The sequence below is a fragment of the Phalaenopsis equestris genome, unplaced genomic scaffold, assembly GCF_001263595.1.
Source record: "Phalaenopsis equestris unplaced genomic scaffold, ASM126359v1 Scaffold000761, whole genome shotgun sequence".
Taxonomy (NCBI): domain Eukaryota; kingdom Viridiplantae; phylum Streptophyta; class Magnoliopsida; order Asparagales; family Orchidaceae; genus Phalaenopsis; species Phalaenopsis equestris.
In genome coordinates this window covers 1815718-1825733 of record NW_018165201.1, presented here as the reverse complement: position 1 = coordinate 1825733, position 10016 = coordinate 1815718, and the positions used below count along the sequence as shown (strand labels likewise).

Here is a 10016-nt window from a genome sequence, read left to right as displayed (position 1 = left end):
AAAAAAAAAAACAAAAGAAAAATTAAATTTTGATAAGTTGTATAATTAAGAAGGTAAAATAATTTTTATATTATAATAATTATATGTTATTTTTTTCTTTAAGTTTAAAAGATGTGAGTCATCCAACACTTTCAAAATCCATGATCTTTGTTGTTTAAAATGACGTCTGGAGCGTATATGTCATCAAAAATGTGGGGGCCATTCTAACAAATTTTATGGCCACTAATGATGATCGAAAAATTATGCTAAAACATAAAATAGTTGACTTGAAGTCATAATTTGAGAAGTAAAAAAGATGAAGTAGAGAATTGAAGAATAAACTTTTAATTGAGCTTGGAGAAAGATAAGTATAATTTCCTAGAGCTATATTTTATATTTTCACCTCCATTTATTCTTACTACTTGCTCACCTCATATAGGAGAGGTGTAGGGGTTATTTTGGTCTTTATTGGTTATTGATGGATGGTAGGTATATATGTGGAGTTTTGTTACAGTAGCTAGCTCTAGTTGTGCCTCCTCGCTCCTCTTCTCCTTTGGGACCCCAAAGTCAAATCTTTTGTTGTGGGTCGGATGAGGTTGTAGTGAGGTGAGATCCTTTACACCTTAAGTTGAGGATCTAGGGGTTAGATCATAAGCTTGTCGGTAAGTAGTTGGTGCCTTATGATCAATATGGAAAATGTCTGCAATCAGGTCTTCCATTATGTCACATGGTTCTACCCTTCTTGCACCTCCAAACCCATTCTTGTTCCTTATTTCTAATACATACTCTCTTAAGGACTATAAAAAGTACACAATTAAGTCAAAAAAAGACTCAAAATACAAAATAGAAGGGTTAACATAGGCTATATTCATGCAACGTAGTGAACCATGCCTGGTGGGAGGAGAGCTTATAACACGTGTAGAAAATGTGTTAGTGTGAATTATAATACTCCTCCATGTTGAACAAGGCTCCTTGTAAGAAAACTGCCCCAACATACTAGTGCACACATCTCATACCCAAATAAACACACAAAAAGCAAAAGAAAGTGATGTATGGCCAAGGCGAACAAATCAGTTGATAACTATAGCTAGGAAATCAAAAATACTACCTAACACCTTAGTCCTAGCCGACATATTGTGACCTAGTCACAGCATCTAAGTGAGTGCAGGATGAAGGTAAGAAGGCAAGCGTGTGTTTTGATGAGCTTGTTGTCTCTAACCCCATCCTAAGGATCCAAGGATTCTAAGAGGTGTCAGTAGATACAAGTTTTTAAATGTACAAAAGCATTAATAAAAATTTTGACCTTCTATATGCTCTAAGTACTTGGATGCAATAGTTTAAAATATATTTTAAAAATATGATGGATATAAGTAATCATAATGTAAATATTTATAATTTTAAAAAAGGTCTTAAAATAAAGGAAAGCCTAGTTCGCACCTATTTGACCCATTGGAATCTTAATACAACATATGCACGCTAGTCACGGCGCGATAGCTAGTATCGCACTTATTTGACCCATTAGAACCTTAATACAACATATGCACGCTAGTCACGGTGCGATAGTTAGTATTGCCCGCTGAGACATTCAGTGGGGGATACTCGCTATCATGTTGTGACTAGCAATGGGCCACTCAACTAATGAGATAGATTTGTAATCGATGCAACCCAAAATACACATGCAAATGCAAAGTGATCCAGGGCATGGAGATCGCTCTAGCAAGGTAGGGGGATCATGAAATAGTAAATATTTATCATAAGCATATGGTGGCATATTCCCATGATGAATCTGCTAACTGTGCAAAAATGCAAATGAAAAGGTCAAGGTGTTAGAGGCTTCCCAAATCCTAGCCCAGATGATGAGTGAGTGGAATTTCTTGTGAAGAGGGTTCTCAATGAACAAGAAGACAAAAATTAAAGGAATGCCTTCATCTTTTTGGTCCATGGATTTCAAACGTCCATCCAGATGAAATCATAAGGGAAAATAACAAGATTAGTGCAATCCCGTCTTTCAAATTTTGGGCTTGAAAAAAAAGGGGTAGGCTTTACTCTTTGGATTTGTAAGGAAAAATGTAAAGTAACTAATTATATGGGGTTTCCTCTAAGCCTACAAAATCCCTGACAAAAATTCTTTAACATCCAGACCTAAGGGCTCTTGGAATGAAAATCATGAGAGTTCAAGAGATCTCACTGATGCGGTGCTTTATGACACATTCTCTAGGCTTGTTCAAGCTTCTTTGAGGTAAGGATGTCGAAGTCAGATTCCTTCTCCAAGATAATGAAGAAGCTCTCCTCACTGGAGAGATTGATGGGACCACCAGATTTCTCTCTCTCCAAAGTGATGAAGAGCTCTCCTCATCAAAGAGGAAGAAGAGTTCACTGGAGTTCTCCTTCTCCAAAGCTAAAAAGAAGCTCTTCTAGGCTCAACTTATAGGGAGTCACCAGAGAGGAGGAAGGTGACTACAGAAGTAAGGGAAAACGAGAAGGGAAGATGAGGAGGATGGAAGAAAATGGCTTCCCTTGTCTTTTCATTGAGGAAGATGAAGAACCCCTTAATAATCTCCTTGAAGTTTCTTTCCCCAACTCTCTCAAGCTCTCTGCTTAGCCCCTCCCAAAATGGCAGTTGATCCTTACTTTAGCCTCCCCAAATAAGAGATATGCTTTGGTTGTTGAGTAAGAAGTGACCATTTACCTCATTAGGAATGAACTTAGGTTACTCCCCATGCTATTTTTGTTTTACGGACTAGACAAAATGCATTGTTTGGTGGTCTTTGCATCGTCATTGACAATGGAATTTTGGAAACTGGAGGGTTGAAGTTGCGAAACAAGTTGTGTCGGCGGGGCCCTCCAAATTCGGCAATGGTCACCCCATTTTTCAAAGCATTATGGATGAGGCACTGGCATAACCATGCCAGAGAGCTGGCGTAATTATGTCAACTCTGTCTGGTCAGCATGGTCATGCCACCTTTGGGTGTGGTCACGCTGGTTGAGGGACCTGCGCACCTCTCCAGGATTTAAGCGTGCTTATGCTCGTACCCCACTATAATTATGCTAGGGGTACTGATAGGTCAGTGTGACCACGCTCGAAGCAGGTGTTGTCAAGCCGGTTGTAAGGCTTTGGGGCTCTTTGAGAGGCATGGCCATGCTAATTTTGGGTGTGGTCACGCCACAATTTGGGCATAACTATGCCCAATTTAAACGTGGTCACTTAGGTCCCCACATAAGTTAGGCTTCCAAAAAGTCTATCAATGGGGTCTTGAGCCTCGTGGCAACTTTTGAGAACCGGATATTAGTAATACATGATCGTCAGACCTCTGTAGAGGTCATAAATGCATCCTCAAAGCTCGAGAAGACCTTCCATATATGTGTGACAAAGTAAAAAAGGTAGTGAAGTGAAATCCATTTATTTGGACCCTTAAAAATCAGGGCATAAACATGTATAGAATAATCTCATTGACGTTCTGCATTGTGAGAATGTTTTTATCTGTAAGACACAACCCTCCATGTTGTAGAAACAAATGTCAACGTGGAGGAAACTGAAAGTGATGTCAACCTGGAGATGATCGCCCCTGAGCACGAATATGGTGGTATAGGCCCCAACTATTACATCGGAAGCGTTCACTTGAAGGTCCTATGAGCTCCTTGAGTCACCATGTGCCATGTATGATCCCAATATGATCTTGTATCACTTAAAAAGGATGCCTTTGTTGGTCGCCAAATTGAAAATTGTTGGTCGTCGGAATGAAATATCTCGACGCCCAGTTTAATTTAATTTATATATAATTTGGGAAAAAGTAGTATTTTAAATTTTAAAATGCAAGACCGAACCGATCTCATATCTTCAGTAGTTTAAATAAACAAACATAATACTGTAAGTAATGCATTTATCTCGAAGGATAGACACACTACTTACTAGTAAGGGCTCGTTTAACTAAACTAAAGAATTTATGACATCCATTTAAATCTGTGAAAAACCATTTTTATGTTGACCGACAAATTCTCTTATTTAATAAGAAAAATTAAATAGGGTTTATATTAAGCTAGGTTTGGAAAAGCTTCCTAATATGCTAAGAAGAAGCTCTCATAGGCTCGACTTGCATTACTCCACTTAAGGTGGTCTCATACCTATCTCGAGGAAATTGTGTCACATTAGGAAGGAAAGCTCAATGACTCACATCCAACTTAAGAGGTGGTAGAAAGACTAGATCAAGAAGGAAAGCCCGATGACTCACATCCAACTCAAGAGCTGATCGGAAACATATCACTACATTGGGAAGGAAAGTTCGATGACTCACATCCAACCCCCAACCCAAAAGATAGCAGAAAGATCAGATTGAAAAGAAAAGCACAATGACTCACATCAAACTCAAGAGCTGGTCAGAAAAATTTCACTATGTTGGAAAGGAAAGATTGACGAATCACATTCAACCCAAGAGATAGCGGAAAGATCAGATTGAGAAGGAAAACATTATGACTCACATCTAACTCAAGAGTTATCGAAAACATATCACTACGTTGGGAAGGAAAGCTTGATGACTCACATCCAACACAAGAGGTAGCGTAATGATCAAATTGAGAAAGAAAGCACGATGACTCACATCCAACTCAAGAGCTGATCAGAAATATATCACTACATTGGGAAGGAAAGCTCGATGACTCACATCAAACCCAAGAGGTAGCGGAAAGATCAGATTGAGAAGGAAAGTGAGATGACTCACATCCAACTCAAGAGCTGATCGGAAACATATCACTACATTGGTAATGAAAGCTCGATGACTCACATCCAACCCAAGAGGTAGTGAAAGGGAATCAAAATCTCGAGGCTGACCCCGAGAACAACATGAGAATAATGTAGAGAATTTGTGGTGTTAAGCTCATAGATAAGTGGCATATGATGATTGACATTGGTGAGGAATATTTGTAAGATTTTGTGAAGCGTGAAACTCCAGATTGAGAAGGAAAGCCCGATGACTCACATCCAACTCAAGAACTAATTAGAAATACATCACTACATTGGAAAAGAAAGCTCGATGACTCTCATCCAACCCAAGAGGCAGTGGAATGACCAGGTTGAAAAGGAAAGCTCTACGACTCACATCTAACTCAAGAGCTGATCAAAAACATATCACTACATTGGAAAGTTTGATGACTCACGAACAACACAAGAGGGAGTGGAAAGACCAGATCGAGAAGGAAAGCTCGATGAATCACATCCAACTCATGAGCTGATCGATGATGCGAAAGCAAAAGAGTAAGTAACCTCGAACTCGAGAAAAACAAACTCTACAAATTTATCATTTTCTTTTCTTGTTGTCTTTATCATAATTTAATTATCAAAATATATTTTCAAATTTTGATTTTTGTTGATTTAGTTTCAAAAATATTTTAGATTTTAATCAACAAAATTTCATTGAATTGTTTTTTGTTCATTATAATTCAGAACCAGCGTATGGTTCCACGACTCTTTATCAATCACACAAAATGGGCAATTTGACAAACATGTTGAAATCTGAAAAAAATTTCATTAATCTGCTTCAAACAGGTGTTACAAATTGAATACATGTTGAAGCACAAAAGAGAAAACATGTTGAATATATTTGAAACATCATATGTTGAGTACATATCATATATTGAACACATCTGATACACTTCACATCATATATGTTACATCATGACGCGGTACAAAAGTGACCACTGATTGTCTGTTTGTCCTCTGTGGGGTGAGCTCCTGATCAAGCTGACCAACTAAGTCACGCTCCAGGACAAGAATTCATTTTATGTGTACTTAGAGGTGCAACCATCTCATAGCTCGTACGGGCGCAGCTCCTTCAACTCTAGATCCAGACAGAACCCATATGGTACTTTACTATCATCCATTATTTTAAATGTCACAGACACTCTGTGATGTCGTACTCCCGAAATGCAGTGCATCGCTAAGTCTGCTCCATTTCCCTTTAGAATTAGTACTGAACCCATTGGTAGCAGTATCTCGAGGGATCCTCTGAACTCCCCAGGGCCAACAACATCGATCTCTTTTCCGAACAGAATGTTACTTTGGCTCATGAAGGACACTGTGTAGAAGTGCTTTACAAAGTCATTGTGGTTAGGGCTGTTAATTTGGCTCGTTGTTCGTGAACAGCTCGTGTTCGGCTCGTTAAGCAGCTCGTGTTCGGCTCGTTCGTTAAGTCTAACGAGGCGAACACGAACAAATTTTTAAGCTCGAAATGTAAATGAGCCGAACACGAACAAATGCTTGTTCTCTCGTGTTCGGCTCGAAATGACTCGAGAAAAAAATTTTATATAACATTTTATATAACAATATATTACATATATTATTTATATAATAATATATTATATATATTTATGTCTAAGTTTAAATCATAACACCTCATGTGAAAATGTGGTTAGTGTCTTTTTTTGTATAGATGTGATCCAGGTTCGAATCCCACACATTACATCTATTTTTCTCACTTTTAGTTTAACGAGCCAATTTCGAGCCGAACACGAACACGAATGCTTGTTCTCTCGTGTTCGGCTCGAAATGACTCGAGAAAAAAATTTTATATAACATTTTATATAACAATATATTACATATATTATTTATATAATAATATATTATATATATTTATGTCTAAGTTTAAATCATAACACCTCATGTGAAAATGTGGTTAGTGTCTTTTTTTGTATAGATGTGATCCAGGTTCGAATCCCACACATTACATCTATTTTTCTCACTTTTAGTTTAACGAGCCAATTTCGAGCCGAACACGAACACGAATATTTAAATCGAGTCGAACACGAACACACTGTTCACGAGTCGAACACGAACACACTGTTCACGAGTCGAACACGAACACACTGTTCACGAGTCGAACACGAACACACTGTTCACGAGCTGATTTCGAACACGAGCTGATTACGAACACGAGCTATTTCGAACGAGCCGAACACAAGCCAAGCCTGAGCTCGCTCAAGCTCGGCTCGTTTTAAGCCCTAATTGTTTACAGCCCTAATTGTGGTCTATGTGCGAAGGGATGCAATCTCTTTCATCATAAATAGTAATTATGCAACTATTCGGAATGCAGTCCGCTGGTAGTATACTCCATCTGACCATCCTTTTGATCATTCCCTTTTATCTCAGAAGGTAGAGGATCTACCTCGTCGTAGCTGAGGATACCTAGGGGTTTCCTTTCTTATCTTCGACAAAGTTATAGCAGCAACCACACTAGATGGTTATTCTGCATTTCCTGTGCATCCATTTCCGCAGCTCTGACTAAGTTTTCTTCATTAGTAGACAAGCTCGACCTCTGTCTCTCAGGTCAAATACACCGTCAAGAATTCTTCTTTCATCATTTTAGGAGAAAACTCCTATATATAGCTTTAGGTTTTCCAAAATATTGACAAACTTTCCTTGGATTTCTTCATAGAATTCAAATTCTCGCTTCTTAAATCTGTTCAACCTTTCCAGTTCTGTCTTAGGAATCCTTTGAGATCGTCGGGACGACTCCCTCATCTCAACATTTGTAGGATACCATGTCTAACTCGGCTCTGTGGATAATGGAAAATATGACTCAGTATCTGGGTATGCTGCCTCCTGACACCCTGTATCGGCAGCTATGAACTCCTCGAAGGAACTGTAGTGATCCAAGTGGAGTACATTGCATGTCGGGCACTCCACGAATGCTCCTCATGTTGCTGCTTGTACAGGGATCTCAACGTTGCACATCGGGCAACCCCTGTAAAGTGTATCTGGAACTGCTGGTAGTGTCTGCTCTGCAACAAACTCTAACTCATCCTCTGTAACAGGTGGACTAGTAGAAGTCTCTCTCGAGGTCTCTCTCATGCAATGATCATAAATTTCCTCCTCAGGAATCGGGGTGAGTGTATTTTTTGTCTCTTTCATACGTCTCTTTTTTCTCAAGTAAGAAGGCTATGTGCTTGCGGCAGTTAGTGTTACGGCGTTGAGTTCTTCTTAGTGTCACATTTGACATTCTTTCTTCATCAGCACCGATTAAATTCCCCGTCGGTGCAGTTATCATAGACGAAAACCAGCTAATCCCTTCCATAGGATTTTGTTGTGTTATCACTTTCTTCCTCTTTAATGAGGAGTCTTCTTTGGTACCGATCATTAGCAATGACGGCAATCCTTCTTTCTCTTAGCGACTGACTATGTCCATCAGGGGGCCCTCATAATCCATGTTGACCTGACTGAAGTCTAAGTCAAAGTTTACGATGCCACCCTGAGCTACCCTTTCTTTGTTCAGTGAGAGATTCAAGTCGTCTCTAAAGGTGAAAATCAGCTTTCGTCCCGATATTTTTCTGCATAAGACAGAAAAACATCAATGCGCTGAAATTCAGCACGAACAAGAACAAAAAACGAAGCACTTATTAAACAAAATAAATTTTTAATTTAAACAGGTGCAATTTTTATTTATTTAATTTATTTCAATTTAATGAAATTTCAAAATTAAAGACAAAAGGAAGAAATTAAAGTGAACAAACTCAAAAATTTCATTTTATTGAGGTTAGTTTTATTACAAAATTTTGGACTCAATCACAAGTGCTTAGCCAAATAAATAACCCCAGAACAATCAAAATTTTAAAAGCTTCATTTCAAGCGACATCACGTCGGCAAGATAGGTCTTTCGCCCCGAAAATCCACCAGCTGGTAAGATCCATCTGAATAGACCTTCTCTATGACAAATGGTCCCTCCCAAGTTGGTTCGAATTTTCTTCCTATCTTTTGGTGTGCAAGAATAGGCCTTTTGAGAACGAAAATGAGGTCACCAACTTTGAACGCCATTGGGCGGACCGATCCTTGCTTGGTAGAGCTCCAAAGTCGTTTTCCCTCGAGACTTTCCAATTCTTCAAGTCTGAGTTGTGCACTTTCTTCTGTTGTAATTTGGTTGGCAATAGCGACTCTGAGAGACGGTGTTTGAAATTCTAGCGGTAGTACGGTCTCGGACCCGTACACAAGTGCGTAGGGTGTACATTGAGTGGGAGTTCTGAATATTGTCTGGTAGGCCCACAAAGTTTCTAATAATTTGTTATGTCAATCTCTTTTGTTTTCGTCCAATATCTTTTTTAAGATTTGCACGAGCGTTTTATTGAAGGCCTCGGCCAGCCCGTTTGCCCCGGGATAGTAAATCGTAGAGCATCTCCAATCTATCCTATGTCGTTTGACGAAATTGTCGATCTTTGAGCTTATGAAGGCTATCATGTTGTCAGAAATCACTCTGCGCGGTACACCGAAACCGATCTTTGAGCTTATGAAGGCTATCCTGTTGTCAGAAATCACTCTGCGCGGTACACCGAAACGGTAGACGATTTGGCTCTTGAAAAAATACATAACATGTTGTGTTGTAACCTCTCATAACGACATTACATCTGCCCACTTGGAGAAGAAATCTGTAGCTGCAAGAATAAATCTATGTCCCTTAGAGGATGGAGGGTCTATCGGATCTATTATGTACGTGCCCCAACAATCGAATGGCAACGAGGCAACAGTTGGGTGTAACACCTTCGTAGGTTGGTGTAAGACCACCACATGCACTTGGCAAAGGTGACACATTCTAGTTGTATCCATGCAATCGAATATCATTGCTGGACAATAATATCTGAGTATTTTGATCTTCATTTTCATTTTCGGCTCTTACTGATAAGCACCACACAATCCAGCATGTACTTCTTTGTACTTCTTTGACGATATTTTGCTTATGTTCTAATTAGACATCGCAGCCACATCTGATCGAATGATCTTCTGTAAAGGACATCACCTACTAGAGCATATGACATAGCTCATCTCATGATGCAATATGTCTAATTAACTATACTATCTCATAAATTTCTTTCACTGTGTAATTAGTGTAACTTATAGAAATAAAACGAAAGCAATTTCTTAAATTAATATAATCTTTCTAATTTATGTCCTACTACTCTCTTCTACAACTTAAGTGTATAACTCATATAATTGATTATTTAATAATTTATACAATCTTGAGCACGATTAAAATAATTATTCCCTAATTCTTTTACATCAT

At 38.7% G+C, this 10016-nt stretch overlaps 1 protein-coding gene across 1 annotated transcript in view; it reads left to right on the top strand.

The window, feature by feature from the left end:
- The window catches only part of LOC110030790 (branched-chain-amino-acid aminotransferase-like protein 1), a 106518-nt gene that overhangs the window by 83491 nt on the left and 13011 nt on the right, over positions 1 to 10016 (top strand). The window lies entirely within an intron of this gene.